The following is a 17,002-nucleotide window of genomic DNA, read 5'->3' as shown; positions in this document are numbered from 1 at the left end:
CAGGGCTGGATTGATTTGAATTTCTGCTGACAAGGCGTTGAGACCTCTGGGAAGGACATCCCTGAGTTTATTAGCAGAGTGCTGGGGAAGGAGGAGTTTTGGGAATGTGGAGGCTGGGTTGGCTGGGCTCTGAAGCCTTGGGCTGATAGTGAAGTCTTTTGCAATAATTTGGTCTGGTTTAGCAATTTAATATAATAATTTTAGTGGAATGGTGTGTTCCTGGTACTGCCAGTGCAGTCAGTGCATCTCAGTGATGGTTCCTGTTTTGCCTGGTACCGTGGGCTCCTGATTGTTGCTGGTTTGGAGTTTGGGCATTTAAACAAATTCTGACTTGTTGATCAGGTGTTCTGTTCTGGTAAAAGCTTGTAATGGCAAAAGATTCTCCATTCTTTATTGAAATTTTGTCTCAGAAGCTGTGAAATCAGTGAGGTGAAGGACCCAGGCTAGATCTGTGCTTTGAAAATATTTCTGCTGCAGCATCTCAGTTGCTTATCTGAATGTCAGACTCAAATCAGTTTTTCTTCCTCTGTCTTAAGATTTCACCTGTGCATAACTTCCTTCAGAGTTTAAATTGGGTCTGGAATCTCTGACATACAGAAGTTTCTGGTTGTGGGTCTGTCTATAGGGTTTCTTGCCTCCTGGCTCTTGATGAAAAAGGAGCGTCTCAGTGGTGTCACTGTAACACTTCCCACTGAAGACTTGAGGCAAAAAAAATCATGGAGTTCAGGCTGGAGAAGAGAAAGCTCCAGGGAGAGCTTGGAGTCCCTTCCTGAGCCTAAAGGGGCTCTGAGAGAGCTGGAGAGGGACTTGGGACAAGGCACAGAGTAACAGGGCAGGAGACAATGGCTTTAAACTGCCATAGGGCAGGGTTAGATGGGATATTGGGAAGGAATTATTCTCTGTGAGGGTGGTGAGGCCCTGGAATGGAAATCCCAGAGAAGCTGTGGCTGCCCCATCCCTGGAAGTGTCCAAGGCCAGGTTGGACAGGGCTTGGAACAACCTGGGATAATGGAAGGTGTCCCTGCCCACGGCAGAGGTGGAACTGGATGATCTTGATCCTCACCCTTCTCCATATGCTGGGTGTGGCTGTGTGCTCTCCTGCGCTCTCCCATCTCCAGCTGGGATGTGTTTTTTCTCTAGATACTCACCCCCATCCCCACATCTCATCTACCAACTCTCCTTTGCTTAACTTGCAAAGATTTAAGGCACTTAATGGCTGGAGGCTTTGGCAGCATGAATTGAAAGCCTCTTATAAATCTGTGTTTGGTGGTCTTCACTATTTAAAGGTAAAAAGTAACTGTGTCTCTTTCTGCTGCTGCTTCAGGGCTCTGTCCTTGTGTTAAATTCTCCTTCTTACTCTGTCTCTTCTGTAAATCCTGCAGGTTGTAACAGTCCCCTAAATCTTGCAGATTGCTGTAGAAAATATCTTTTGTACTCACTTGTTTGTTAGTTTTAAGAGGGTCATTTGTATTTGACCAGCTTTACATAACTCTGTGTGTGTATAGATATATATACACACATAATACTTCATTCCTTGCACAAATCCCTATATATATTATATTTTTCTTTAAATTCTAAAGAGCTGGATAAACTTCCTCAACCTGTTTTGAAGTGATGCCTTATTTTTATGCAAGTCAAGATCTCAGTGCACAGCAGATGACCCCACAGAGGCACTGCAATACCTGTTCCCATTTCTGCACCTCATTTATAAAGCACCTGAGATCATCTCATTGTCTTTAACTTCTCCCACATCCCAGCAAACCTGGTGTTGGCAAATGCAGCAACTCAGCTGATATCAACTGATTTGAAAAAAAAAAAAATAGGTTTTCCTGATGCTTTAGCTTTGGGAAGGGGATTTTAGTGCATCTGCATTTCTACAGTCATCTGAATTACAGCCCCCTTCTATATTTTGCTTTTTTTCTCTACATTTTTCTCCAGCACTGCTGCTTTTTATGGAAATTTTTAAAAACAAAAATAGTGATTTTTTTTTCCTACCCAAAAATCAGTGTCTGATGCTGGAAAGAGCTTTTACAAATGCAGCACAGTGCTGCTGCTGGGAACAGCCTCCCATAGCAACCTTCAGCTGAAAGCTAAAATCACATCCCCCCATACGACAGCTTTATTATTAGATTGGCATGGGAACCCTTTGGAAGGGGTCTCGGTGGCAGCAAAAAAGTTCCTCTAGATTCTGTATTTAGGAGGATTTCTAATTTATTTTAGATTTTGTGGGGGATTTTGTCACTTTTCAGTTTTGCTTTTGTTTTTTTGGTTGCTTTTTTTTTTTTTTTCTGGTTTAAATTTTCTTTTTCTCAGATGGAATAAATGTTAGGAAAGTGAGAGACACCATTCTAGGGAAGATAGAAGATCTCTGCCATGGGGAATGACACATGATCATGGCTGTCTCCAGAGCAATTTCAAAAAAAATAGAATTATAGAATAATTTGGGTTGGAAGAGACCTTAAAGATCAACTCATTCCAACCTCTGCCATGGGCAGGGACATCTTCCACTATCTCAGGGTGCTCCAAGCCCCATCCAACCTGTCCTGGGACACTTCCAGGGATGGGGCAGCCACAGCTTCTCTGGGCAACCTCTGCCAGGGCCTCACCACCACCACAGAGAGGAATTTCTTCCCCAATATCTATTTTGTCCTAGTATTTATTTCAAGTTTTCTACTTCTGTGCATGGACAAGATGGTAGTCCTTGCTGGAAGGCTGGCAGCAGTGGATTTGGGATCAGGTTGTGCTTTTTTGGGATTTGTATTTATTGCAGTAACATCTGTGCCCTTCCTGTTGTTCTGCCACTTTGCAGACTTGTGTCACATCTCTGTGCTGGCTCTGCTTCCTCAAAACTTACGGTGGGAGGACTCAAAGGACCTGGAGAGCCAGGGGAAACTCCTGACAGTAGTTGGGATAGACCAAATCAGGATTTTCCAGGTCCAGTCTGAGACAAGACTGATGATGGGAAGATTTATCCCCTGAGCTTTTCATTGAGCTTGGCATCTCTGATCTGATGATTGGACAGACTCTTCCTCTCCACTGGAAATCCAGATTGGGTGGATCTTGGAGCAACCTGGTTTAGGGAAAGGTGTTCTGCCCACGACAGGAGACTTGGAACCAGATGTTCTTTAAGGTCCCTTCCCACACAAACCCTTCTGTGTTTGTGTGATTCTCAGAAAAACAATTGCAGAATAATTGGAGGTGTGTGGCTCACTCTGAGCTGGAGGCTGCTGGGGTGAGAGCCCTGAAATGCCTTGTGCTGTTGATACAAACTGGTATCAATCCCCCCTGGTCATATTTCACTGGTGCAGGGAAAGCCACATCCACACTTTTGAGCCACCAGGTCCATGAGAGGAGCAGCATCACTCCTGCTTCAGGTTTCTCATCCCCTCCTCTGTTCTGGGGAGGAAGAAAGCCCAGTGGAGGAGAGGGGGTGATTTTCTGTGCTGGCTGAGAGCGAGGAGACAGCCAGGCTTAGACCCTGGGAAAGCTCTGGTGATAGAGAAAAGGGTTTGGGGTCCATGTGAGGAGTTGCCTCTCTTTATCTGTGGCTCCTTCAAAAGCCTTTCAAGCTTTTCTAACATGCTTTGTGAGTGTCTCCATCCTCCATTTAAATCCTATTTCTTTCCATCCCTTTGCACTTCATAGAGAAGCAAGAAGTGACTCATTACACAGCCTACGAGGAAGCCTTAATGAATAAATGCATTTAAGAAAAAGAAGAAAAGAAAAAATAGAGTTCTGTCTGGGGCAGAGTGGTGCTTTTGCTGTCTTGAACTCTGAAATAATAAGTTAGGCTGCTTCTTTTTTGTTTGCTTTTAATTAATTGAGTCACTTTTGTGCTGTTGTGAAGACTAATAGGACTTTGTTGGGACTAGAGCTGCGGGTTTGTGGGTTGCTTTTTCTATTTTGGGGTTTATTTTGTCTTAATTTGCTTGAAACATCAAGAGCAAAATTTGCAAATCTCCCAAGCCTCTTTCTTTTCTCTTCTTCTTCAAACCTTGTTGCTGGCAGCATTGCATGGGGAGAGGAGCAGTGAAGTGCCCTGTGGTGCTTTCTGCTCATCTTTGGCACTAATTGGGGCACAACAGTGTTTTTTGAGGCACCTGCAGTGTTTTGGAGGTTGGTGGGCTCCCCTTGCCTTGCAGAGGAGCTGTGCTTTCCTGCCAAGTCCCTGAAACAATTCTGGTTATTTACCTTCCTTCCTTTGCTGCTCTGATGGAAAGAACCTTGGTGACACTTTTCGCTTTTTCTCCAGCAATAAAATCACCTCACAGACCTGCAGTTTTAAAGCTAGAACTTGTGCATCCCCTTTCTTGCTTCTAAATATTCTGTTCAAGCTGGAATCTCTGCTCAAGACTCCTGAACAGAGCAAGACACAATGTACATATATATTTTTATATGTCCTGCATTGCATGAATTAAAAATAAAGATAAAAAATTTATAAAATTTATGTAATTCATTCAATTCATGAATTTTGGAGTGCATGGGAGCAATAGGGGCATTTGGCTGGGTCTGGTGGTTGTAACTGGGAATTGCACTTGTTTTTATTTAAAACAAGTGAAAAATGTCACTGCCTATGCCAGAGGGGCTGGAGCAAAATGATCTTTAAGGTCCTTTCCAACCTAAATGATTCTTTGATTCCACAATTCTGTGATTCTTCATTTTGAAGATTCTTCCTGAATTCAAAAGCTCATTATAGGGTTCCTCTTCTCCATGAGCTCCAAGTCTGGGCTGTTTTTTTATCTATTGTTTAAATACAGCAAAGCAATGTTTCCAAAGGCAGGGAAGAGGGTGAGAAGGAAGTGTGGGTGCTCCTCAGAGATCGAGCTGATCCATTTTTGTCTTGTTATATATCATTTTAACTTAATGCTGTTATATTATTTCAGCTGTGCTTGGTTTTCAGATTGGGTGCAGATATGAAGTTGCTATAACAACATGATGATTCATACAATGAGAGCAACAATCTGCCTGGATTTATTTTTCTATCATGACGACTTAGATGTTTTTGATGGGGATTTCTGTCTATTTTCAGATAGGCCATGATGTTATCTCTCTGCAGTGATTTGTGTTGGATTACCTGGACTTGAAGTGGCAACACCTGAGCTTGTGTAACAGACCCAGAGGTCTTAAAGCATTGCCCAAAGGTCAGGGCTGTGGTGCAGGATTTAGGGTGGGAGATGGAGGCACAGAGGTGTGGAGGGATGGTCCAAGCAGCTTCAGCATGTCAGGTGTGCAAAATCAGCACCTGGCACCTTGTACCTGTGCTCAGGTGGTTTTCCATCTCCCTCTTGCAGGGATAGAGCTGCAAAACTGATGATTTCTGAGAGCCTCCTGATCCTGTTGTTTAGGAAGAGAAGCAGAAGTTGTTTTGAATTTTTCCTAGAAATAATCTTGTCAATGTTTCTGTTGCCGCCTAAAGGTCTTTTAGAATCACTGGGGACTTCATGGGTAGATCCAAAAATCATTAACGGAATCACAGAATGGTTTGGACCTTGGGAGGGACCTTAAAGATAATCCAGTTCCAAAAATCGTTAATAGAATCTCAGAATGGTTTGGGTTGGAAGGGACCTTAAAGATCATCCAGTTCCACCCCCTGCCATGGGCAGGGACACCTTCCACTATTCCAGGTTGCTCCAAGCCCCATCTAACTTGACTGGAACTTCCAGGGATGGAGCATCCACACCTTCTCTAGGCAGCTTGTGCTGGGCCTCACCATCCTCATGGTAGAGAATTTCTTCCTAAATTTAATCCAAATCTTTCTGCTTTCAGCTTAACGCCATTGCCCTTTGTCCTGTCACTCCATGCCCTTGTCCAAAATTCCTCTCCGGCTCTCTTCCTCTCTTGAGTCCTAGAGGACTCAAAGGGTGCTCTAAGCTCTGCCTGGAGCCTTCTCCAGCACCAACTCTCTCATCCTGTCTTCATAGTAGAGATGCTTCAGAAGATTTAATTAATAAATCTGTTTCTTTTAATTTATATTTTTAATGGCAGTCTGCAATAACAGAAACGCTTTATTTAGGTCTTTTAATAGAAAAAAATAAATACCTAGAATTAGGGATGATTGATTTTTCTGTGAAAGATAACAAATTATATAGAAATATATACTTCCTGCCACTTTCGCATTGCTTCTCCTTTGAAAGAGCAGTCGTGATGGGAAGTGTCTCAAGGTACCTCCAGACACTTTGGCAGCTTCTCAATTCTGATCCTTGAGCAGTGGAAATAAAAACCTTGAGCTTCCAGAACCCTCACACTGAGAGCTTTCTCTTTCTCTCTCTCCTCTCTCTTTTCTGTCCTGATGTTGAGAGTTTCAGATAACACAGAGAATCACAAAATCGTGGAATGGTTTGGATGGACAGGGACCTTAAAGATCATCTTATTCCAATCTTACTGCCATGGGCAGGGACACCTTCCACTACCCCAGGTTGCTCCAAGTCCCATACAGCCTGGCCCTGAACAGTTTAAGGGATGGGGAGTCCTCAGCCTCTCAGTGCAGCCTGTGCCAGGGCCTCACCACACTTACTGTAAAGTATTTCTTCTCAATATCTGATCCAAACCCACCCTCCTTCATTTACTTCCTGCTTTATTTACATCTGTAAATGGAGGAAAGTTCCCTGCTCAAGCAACTTTATTTGAGTTTTGGTTTTCACCAGTTTTAAAGATGAGGTTTTAAAAAAATAATTTTTAATTTGTATTTTCTTGCTAACAAATACTGGATTATTTGATTAATTTTTAGCAATTTTTCCCCCATGCAGAGCTGTAGCAGGGCTTGATGCCTTTTGGAAAAAGGCTCTTCCTCCTTGCACTGTCTGAAAACCATCCAGAGATGAAAACAGGCTTTTGTCCAGCCTGTCTGTTGAGCTGGTGTCTCTTTATTTCCCCTGACAACTGGAATGCAGTTGATCCTGTAAAATGTCTGGGCTTTCTGTCCTGCCTAATTGTGTTAAGCTGCATTTGCATCCTAAAGAGAGTGGCTGGGAGAGGATGTTGAAGCCTTATATACATTTTTAAGCTCATAAATGCCATCAGCGAAGCCTGAAACATCAGATAACTGACTCTGAAGGCCTTGCTGAAATTCACTGATGCCTTTATGAGTTGTCTTCCCCTGCATAGAGTCTCCAGATCCTACACGTGTTGCTGCCAGCTGTATTAGGGATAAGAAGGAACCATAACTGTGAAAACAGCCCTGGGGGCTGTAAATATCTGCACACCATCAAGTGAATTTTGCAGTTTTGCAAGGGATCATGTTCTTGTTCCTATGGCAAGACTTTTGTTTAATTCTAGAAGCTGTTTCCAGACCTCTCTTCCTGTGTCAGAGGAGCCATCTCTTCTCCTGGTATTTTTCATCATGTGCCCTGTCAACCCTCACTCCACCTTTTCAGCAATTAAATATTTGGGCACCACCATAAAAATCCAGTAAAAGTGGATGGAAAACATATGGAAAACATATTCCAGTCAATCACAACTTTTTCTGGAGGTGTGTTCCAAAAGTTTAAAGCACGTGAAGAAGGCAAATCAGCATGGTAGATGAGATATTGGGGGCATCACTAAGGGTTGTTGCTTTCACTTTGCTCCTGGGCATGGTTTTTATCCCTTGACCACATTGATCATCCTGTCCTGATCCCACACAGCCTCTTCCATGCAGAAAGTTGCAGATTTTTCCTCCTGTGACCTCCTCTGCACATGGGATGAGGACTTTCATGTTTGGCTTGGTGGTTTCTTGGAGGAAGCCTCTTTCTGTTCATCACATCCCTGCAATTTCAGCCTCTGACTCTTGGTGCTGGTGCTTCTTCTCTTGCCTGTGTTTCCTTCTGGGCACACGACAGACCTTTGCCAGTCTGATACCATGGCCTGGGACAAAAGTCTGTGTCTCACCCAGCTCCTTGAGTGCACGTGAGCATTTCTGTGCTGGGTAGAAGATGATTCTCCCTCTGAGTCATGCAATTGCTGTTCCCTTCTCTAAGAAATCCAGTAAAATCAGTAGAAGTAAGGGGAGGGAAGAAATGGAAAGTGTCTCTGTGTCTCAAGAGAAAAAGCAACAGCTCCCCCAGGGTGGTTGTTTTGGCAGCAATCTGCATCTGAATTTCAACCCCAAAATTGCTATCAAGGGCAGGCAGCTGTGTTTGCTCTCCCAGAAGGTGTGAGAGGGTGTTGGTTTTCTTCCTGTGGTCCTGATGGTGTGATGAGCCACAAAGGAAATGTCAGCCATGTGCATGAGGAAAAGAAAAATCAGTTTGGGTTTGCAGCAAGACCTTGGGAATGTCTTGACTTGCCATGTTGGTGCCTTGCTGATGAGCAAGGTTTTCACAGTGATTTCAGGGCTGTGAGTCAGGGTCTGTCCCTCTGATAGAACTGCTCATCTGAGCTGGAACTGCAGTGTAGGACCAGCTGTAGCTCAGATGTCAGGGGTTTGCCTTGGTCTGGTAGCTCAGTGTTAGGTCTTTGCCCCAAACCTCTCTGTTGATGTTGCATTGAGGGTGGAGATGTTTCCCCAGGTGGTTCAGATGGAGGGACACTAATCTGATCACAGGACTGGAGCTACGGAGACAGGCTGAGAGAGCTGGGGTTGTTCAGCCTGAGGACAGGAAAGCTCCAGGGAAAGCTGAGAACCCCTTCCAGTGCCTAAAGGGATTCCAAGAGACCGGAGAGAGAGTTTGGACAAGGGCATGGAGTAGCAAGAGGGAATGGCTTCGGACTGAAAAAAGGCCATGTTTGTATTAGATATTTAGAAGAAATTTTTCCATGTGAGGGTTGGGAGCACTGGAACATATTTCCCAAAAATGCTGTGGATTTTCCATCACTGGAAGTGTTCCAGGCCAGTTTGGACAGGGCTTGAGCAACCTGGTCTGGTGTCCCTGCCCATGGCAGGGGCTTGGACCAAGATGTTCTTTAAGGTCCTTCCAACCAAACCATTCTGTGATTCTGTGATTCTCGGAAGCTTTTTCTCCTTTGGGATGCCTCATGAAGTGTCATTGTGGGGTTGTCCCTGAACTTTGTGTTTGCTCCCAGCTGTCCCCTGAGGTTTTTGCAGAAATTGAATGAATTCTCTTCTGGTTTCTGTTTTTCACTTCTCTGATTTCAGTGTGATGGTGCAGGCAGAACACTCATGAACTCTTCAGCAAATTTTTCATGAGAAAACCTCATGGTTGCCTTTTCCTTCTCCAAAATGTCTGGAAACCACCATTCCCTTGGTTCTCTCATAGCCATTTATACTGGAGGATGATGGTCAGCCCTGTGATGGAGGAAGCTGCTCTAAATCATCTTTGCTGTGTCTCAGGCAGGGGTTGGTCTGCTGGAGCAGATGTGGTGGTGGGGCTGGAACCCTGCTCTGAAGCCTGGTAGCAGCTGGAAATTCAGTTTTCCATTAACTCCTTCAGCTGTTGGAGTCTTGATGTGACACAGGGAAGTTTCTGCCTGGTGCATTTCAAGGAGTGAGGCGAGGGCGGGTGTACATTTTAATTTTAGCTCTGCATGATGGAAGATGCTTGCAAGCCCATCATATTAATTTCAAAACTCTCCAGGATTGTGCTTATTTTGCTGTTACAGTGCAGTGGGTTGGCTGGGGAATAAGCAAGCAAAGCAGGAATTTGGGAATGGTAAAACCAACCATGCAGACATGAGTTAGTCTGCACAGCCTCTCAGTAACCACCTGCATGTCTTCCTTGATCCTGTTCCTACCTCTAAAAAAAGGTTCTGACCCCTGAAGGATCTTTGCATCTTTTGAGTGGGAGTTACTGGATTGGAAGGACTCCAGTTGTGGAGTTCATCCATCTTCCACTGGTCCCATCTGCTCATTCATCCTCCAAGAGAAGCAGGGTGGACGTGCCTTTTTGGGAATTCTCCATGCCCTCCCCTCTAAAGACAGCAGGAACTGTCATTAGAGGGGAGGGCATGGAGAATTCCCAAAAAGGAGCTGAGTAATGGAAGATGATGGCTCCAGCTGGTGCAGAGGCATCTCCACAAAAATGCTGCCCTTCCTCCTCTCTAATTTCCTTGCAGCTCAGCTTTGGCAGCATTAAAACTTAAGGTGACCTCCATGTGAAAGCCTTTGCTTGCTCAAAAAGGGGGAGCTGGTTGCAATCCAGGGATGTCATTTTGGGCTGGGAGGAGGAATACTGCAGGACCATGGGTGTGGATGTGAGGTGGCTCAGCAGCAGGAAGTGAGGAAGCCTGGATTAATCTCTCCATATCAAAAATATTGGTACAACAGAGGTGTTCAGGGGAGTGGTTTTGTTGATTTGGCTTGGTGCTGTCCTGATTTCCAGCCCAGAGGCTCTTTAGATGTTTGGAATATTGGGAACATCACAGTTGTGATGGGGTTTGGGGATATTCCTGGAGAACCCAGCAGGGAAATTCCTCCAGACAGCAGCTGATTGTACATCGTACAAGTGAGATGCAATCTGTGCCTCCACCTCATGAGCTGTGTTGTTGCTATTTTTACTTTTTTTTTTAATAAATACTGTGTTTGTGCACTTGGATGACATTTCCCATTCAAAAAATGGAGGGGAGGAAGGAATGTGTCACCCACACCCAAGGTGCCAGGCACATAACTCAGGAGAATTACTCATAAAGCCACAACCTCATTATCCAGCTATGAAGGATTTCTGCCACCAATTTCCTCAGTCTGGCCACAATCCTGAAATTAATCTCACCTAAACAGTCAGGAGTGTTTCCTCTCTTAGTGCAGGCAGAAATTGTTTTGCCCCATGGTTGAATTCTTCAAACAAATACAGAAACAGGCAAAACTCCCCAAAATGCACTAAGTATAATAATTAGGCTTGTGCCTAATTATTAAGCTGGGGTGTTAGAAAAGGATGCTCCCATCTCAGTTCCAAGCAGACGATGGAATGCACAGCATGGATGGAGCAGACTGGGGAAGACTCAAAGCACCAGCTGGGAAGTTGAGGTGGTTTTCTGTAAAACTGATCTCCGAGTTTTCCCCTTGTAAACATCTCAGGAGGAGGGATAACTTCCTCTTTTGGGGAGCAGATGGGATCTGGAATTTCAGTGTCCTTGTGGGCACTGGTAGGATGAGCTGAGTTTTGAATCCTCTGAAGTACCTGCTGCTGTATTTCTTTCTCCTGCTGGAATCACCTGGGGTTTGGCTACTCTGAGCGATACCCTGCAGGAAATAAGGACAGTGAGCCTATGATGGTTAAAATCCAGACTTAAATGCACCTCTTATAATATTTTTTTAAATTTTTTTTTTTCTGGACCAGAAAAGAATGGCCTGTCAAGTCACAAATGCCCAGCTCTCAGCCCCTGGTTTTTGTTTTTAGGGGTTTTTTGTTTTGGTTTGGGTTTTTTTTTTTTTTTGGTTTTTTTTTTTTTTTGTTTGTTTGGTTTTTTTTTGTTTTTTGTTTTTTTGGTTTTTTGGGGTTTTTTGGGGTTTTTTGGTTTTTTTTTTTGTTTTTTTTGTTTTTTTTTCCTAAAGAAACAGGGTGAAGGAAAGGGGCTCTGGGATGTCCAGGAGAAAAAGCATCCTTATAACCTGAGCAGTGATGGTGTGGCTCAACAAGAAGCTGGAACCAGGATTTCATGAGCCAAACCAGGGGTCTGCACATCACCATGTCCTGCCCACTCTTCCCAAGCAGCAAGTGACAGGACAAGAGGAAATAGTCTCAGCTTGCACCAAGGGGGTTTAGATTTGATCTAAGGAAAAAATTCCTCACTGAGAGGTTTTTCAAGCATTGGAAGAGGCTACCCAAGGACATGGTTGAGTCACCATTCCTGGAAGTATTTAAAGATGTGTGGATGTGGCACTTGGGGACATAGGTTAGGGTGGCCTTGGCAGTACTTAGTAGTTGAACTAGTGGGTCTGAAAGGTCTTTTCTAACCTAAATTATTCTGTAACTCTGGGAAGCTGAGAGCATTTCTTCTGTCAGCTGCTGGCTATGACTGGTGCCTGTAAAAAGTTTGTGTTTTGCCTTTTATCATGCCAAAGGACATAGAAGTGCTGCTGGGCATGTCCCAAGTGTGGGACACTGAAGGATGAGGTGGATTAGCACTCATCTGAAGGGAAACAAGAAGGGAAGGAGTGGGAGGATTGAGCTGAGTTGCCCTGTGGTGATTTCCATAGGTTAACCGGGCAGGTCAGTGGGAATTACATCCTCCAGATGTAACAACTCCATAAGACCAGTGTTTACAAAACCCCTCACATAACTGCATCCAAATCTTGATTAAACCTCGAGGCTGGTTGTCCCCAGCCTGCTCAGCAGCACACACTCACTACTTGCACCACTTTTTGATGTTTCTCACTCCGAGCAACAAGAAAATCCTCTGTCACAGTGTGTAATTGGCTTGGTGTGTTTGCACAGAGGTCACCAAGGGCTGGGATTGCTGCTCTGCTCCTCTGGGCAGATATAAATCATTGCTGCAATTTTATCTCTGAATTTCTCTCTCTGGGGAAATTGCACTTTTTTTTTTTTTTTTTTTTTTTTTTTTTTTTTTTTAGATTTTTTTTCTTAACTGAGCTTTCTGTAGACAGCATGCATATAGGAAGTATAAGCCATTTGTATAGGAAGCATTTATAAATGCAAAAGGATTATCAAAGTGTTCAGCCCACAGTGACCAGAGCTGAAGGCAGTGTGTGAAGGGCTTCCTCACTGGTGTTAATTGAGCAACGCAAGCAGGAATATTAATTAAAATGCCTTTTGTGAGCTCTTGAGAGCTGCCTGGTGCTCATCTAATGCAGGACCTGCCCCTTGGGGTTCTACAAGTGCTTTTTCCTGGCAGCAAAATCGGCTGCTTTTGTAACCAGGGGGTGTTGTTTCTAGAATAAAAGCTAAAATGGGAAATTCTTGGAAGGTAGGAGTGTGTGTACGTGTTTGAAGGCCAGCAGGAGAGAGAAACAAGCAGCTGGTGAGAAATGCCAAGACCTTGATTCAGCAGGGTTCTCCCTCTTCTCTCAGATCTGACACACTGAAATGCTCAACTGGATTGTGGCCAGAGTGCTCCTCCCACAGCAAAACTGGACACTTAAACAAGGGATTATCCTTTTCCATTGAAGATTTTAATTTGTGGGTTTTTTTTGTTTTTTTTTTTTGTAATTTTTTATAAGGTTTTAATATAATTTATTATTTTTGCAGGTGTTCTGCAAACAATTTCAACCCCCTACTTTAGTACTGTTGCTAAGCTGGAAATATTGAAACCTTCTAGGAATTTTAAAGATTCATATCAACTTTCTTTGGAAAAGGAGGTGCTGTTCCCATGCTCAGCTGTGATGTTTTGAGGAACCAACAGTTGTTTTTGTACCTGTTCCTGCAGCTCAGTTCAGAATGTGCCTGGATATCAGAGCTCTTGGTTGTCATGTCCTTGACCATGACAGTGAATTTTTTTTTTTTCCCAGTACTTATCAGTTGTCTTACTTTTTCTTCCAGATTAGAAGAAATTCTTGTGTGCCCAGGAGAGCAGGACTTGGGAAGCAGCTGGTAAGAGCATCTCTTCAGGAGAGGGTCACCTGAACGTGGAATCATGGGGCTCAGGCAGATGCAAATAAAATTTTTCCCTTGAGAAACCTTTTTTTTCCCCATGACTTTCATTTTATAGGAGTTTCACTCCCTTTTGGAATGAGTTGCTTTATCTTCATTCATATGGAAAGCAACCTTATCCAGGAGTTGTCTCAGAGCTTTGGCCATATTTTCATGTTCTCCCTGTGTTCTCATTGTCTTTATCCTTTGCTGGTTTCATGACTTTATCTCTGGAGCAAACCATGCACAGGAATAAAATAAACATGGAGAATGCAGTGCTTTGAAACTTGGGTGCCTAAGGATGCCAGGCAGAATTTGAATCGTGGAATAGTCTGGGTTGGGAACAACTTTTGAAGGTCATAAAATATAATTCCCTTCAATGAGCAGTGAGATGTCCAATGATGGGAAATCTCCAACTTCATCTGCTTGCTCAGAGCCTCATCCCACCTGACCTTGAATCTTTCCAGGGATGGGGCATCACTGTGGGCAACATTTTTGTGCCTTTCCAAAATCTTTTATCTCACCTGAACCCCTACCCTCTTTCAGTTTGAAACCATCACCCTGAAACTACAAGCCCTACCAAATAATCCATCCCCAAATTCCTTGAAATCACTGAAAATGGTATTGTTCTGCAGATCTTCAGGTTCTAGATCTTCAGGTTCTAGGTCTTCAGGTTAAACTTCATGTTACTCATCTTGGAAACTCCTGCCAGGGTGGCAAAGCCTTGTTGGTCTCCTGGGCAGTGTGAAAAGCAAGCAGGGGAGAGCTGGTCCATGTCACACTGTTAGGATGTTCATGTGTCCCCTCCCAGGGAAATTGCTTCTTGCTCCAGCAGCAGATCCAGCTGTGGCAGATCCATTTGTGGGCAGCACAGCCACAGCCACGTTCCACTGGCTTTTTTTTGGGATTATCCTGTCCCTCCCACCTGGTTTACCTCCCCTTGGAGGCATAGGGAGGTTTATAGGACTCCTTCTCAGTGATCCTGGAGACAGAAACTGATTCATGTTTGGGGAGGGAGCAGTGCTTTGTGTAATCTTCTTGTCCCCTGTGGCAGCACTGGTGCTGAATCAGTGTGATGGGTGTCCCCTTTGATACAGGTGATGTTTCCCTAAATCCCAGTGCTCATTCCCCTGGATCTGCTCCCAGCAGGACTGAGCCCAGAGCTTTAGTGGTGTTACTGCTGTCCTGAATAGTCCCCAAGCACCACACCTGGCTCGGGAGAGAGAACACAAATTATCCTCCCACACGGGTCTGGGCTGAAAACTAGAGGATTTGGCTTTCAGTACCAGCTAGTTGTGCTTTAAAACAAATTTTACTGAGGGCATCTTTTCTCAGCTTTATGGTTTTCTCTTCCCATTTCTTACTTTCATGTGCAGTTTGTTCTGTGTGGCAGAAAGGAGCAGGTACATGGGAGTGTGGCCTCTGGGAACAACCTGGACAATGAAAAAGAAAAAAAAAAGCTGTAATTAGCCAGGTGATGGAGCAGATTGTTTCAGCAGTGAGGGGGGAAATAACTCTTGTGGCATTTCTGTGTCTCTGACCAGTCTTGCTCTTGCTGGACCTGGAGTCACCCAGTGCAGGGCATTGGTGGTGGTGGAGTGAATTGTAAAAAGCACCAAGTGTGATGAATGTGAAAGTCCTGTGGTGTTTTGGGAGCTGCACTGATGGTGTCAGCCATGCTGGGCTCAGGATCTCTATCCCCAGCTCTCACGGTGGTCCTTTGCTGTATTGACAACATTTTAGTCCCCATCAATTTGTTAACCTGTCAGTCCTGTCACGGTCCCTGTGTTGAATTTGTGCTTTTGCACACTTGTTGATCACCCTCTCCTCACCCCATGTGTACCAGGGGTCTGTTGCTCTCCCTGTCTATCTGCTGCATGATGAGAAAAGTGGATGGAAACCCTTAGGGAAGAGCCACACACTCTAAGTTGGGTGTGGAATGCTCCTGAAAACCTCACTGTTGTTAGCTTTGGGAGCAAAGCTAACATCATTACAGCTGAGAGTCCAAATCTCTCCCTGCTCAGATTTGTTCTTCTTCACCTCCTGATACCCTGCAAGTCCAGGCAGTGGAGTTGTTTTGAGCTTTTTCATGCTCTGTGCTGGGTGAGCACTGGTGAAGGCACTTGTGCTGGAAGGGCTGCACAGGGCACAAGCACAAGGTGCTCCCTGGCCCCAGCCCTTCATCCACATCACCAAGTGTTTGCCAGAGGCTGCTGAGGTCTGGAGAGGCCACTCCTTGCTAAGTAGACCAGCAGGCTCCCCCTGGGGACTCTGTTCAACTGGGTTGACCCGTGCTTCAGCCATTCAGGTGATGCAAGTAAGAGAGGTTGACTGGGGCTAAGCTGGTGCCTGGATTTGTGTCCAGCATCAGCCTCACTGCTCAAACTTTTTGTGTGTCACTGAGTGGTTTTCTGTCTTTGTCTCTGGCTGGTCATTGGTGCTTTCAGTTATAGGCACAGTAATTGGAAAAGCTGTGTTTTTATCAGTCATAAATGTACATCTGTGTGCACACAACTATCCATAAAATAAGCCTTTAAAACAAATGGAGATGAAACATCCATGTGTTGATGTCCTCATTGTGCCCAGGTCCTTGTTAGATCTCATTGCATTTTCTCCTTGTCCCAACCTTCTGATCTCTTCAGGTGTCAGTGGTGAACCTCACAAATACTGCTTTTCATGAGCACACACGCTGATTTTGTCTTCAGGGGTGTGAAGGACCTGGGTGCTTTGTCCAAGGGCACAAAGAAGGGCTCAAAGCTGGTGATGGGACAAGAGGAAATGGCCTCAAGTGGTGGCAGGGTGTGATATTTTCTGAGTTCCCCAAATGGAGGAGGAATTGAGAATCTGACCCCATGTTCTTAGAAGGCTAATTTATTATTTTATGATTTATATTATATTAAAGAATGCTATACTAAACTATACTAAAGAATAGAGAAAGGATACAGACAGAAGGCTAAAAGATAATAATGAAAATTTTGTGACTCTTTCCAGAGCCTCAACACAGCTGGACCGTGGTTGGTCATTAAGTCAAAACAATTCACATGAAACCAATCAAACAGTGACCAGTTGGAAACAATGTCCAACCACATTCCAAAGCAGCAAAATATGGGAGAAGCAGATCAGATAATTATTGTTTTCATTTTTCCTCTGAGACTTCTCAGCTTCCCAGGAGAAGAAATCCTGGTGAAGGGATTTTTCAGAAAATATGATGGTGACACAAGAGGAGGTTTAGATTTGATATTAGGAATAATTTCTTCACCAAAAGAGTTGCCAAGCATTGGAACAGGCTGCCCAAGGAAGTGTTGGAGGGATTTAACAGGTGTATGGATGTGGCACGTGTGGTGGTGCTCACAGGGGTCCCAGGACGAGGGAAGAGATGAGAATCTTGACTACATGTTTCAAGAGGATGATTTATTATTTTATTATATATATCATATTAAAAGAAAATGATATAACAAAACTATACTAAAATATAGAAGAAAGTCTTTCATCAGAAGGCTTGAAAGGGAAGGAATGGAACGATCCTAAAATCTTGTGACTGC

General features: G+C 44.2%; 1 protein-coding gene across 4 annotated transcripts in view; it reads left to right on the top strand.

Annotated features, from left to right (window-relative positions):
• TSNARE1 (t-SNARE domain containing 1) overlaps positions 1–17,002 on the top strand; it is a 470,695-nt gene that overhangs the window by 31,191 nt on the left and 422,502 nt on the right. For 3 of the 4 annotated variants that reach the window (XM_058814748.1, XM_058814721.1, XM_058814730.1), the window contains exon 3: positions 13,371–13,421. The exons of the other annotated variant lie outside the window; for it this stretch is intronic. The gene's annotated coding sequence lies outside the window, so the exon portion shown is untranslated. The remainder of the gene's footprint in view (positions 1–13,370; positions 13,422–17,002) is intronic. 4 annotated transcript variants of the gene reach the window in all.

The sequence above is a fragment of the Ammospiza caudacuta genome, chromosome 1 (assembly GCF_027887145.1).
Source record: "Ammospiza caudacuta isolate bAmmCau1 chromosome 1, bAmmCau1.pri, whole genome shotgun sequence".
Classification (NCBI taxonomy): Eukaryota; Metazoa; Chordata; class Aves; order Passeriformes; family Passerellidae; genus Ammospiza; species Ammospiza caudacuta.
The sequence above is the reverse complement of the archived record's forward strand: the minus strand, read 5'-3'. Positions and strand labels throughout refer to the sequence as shown.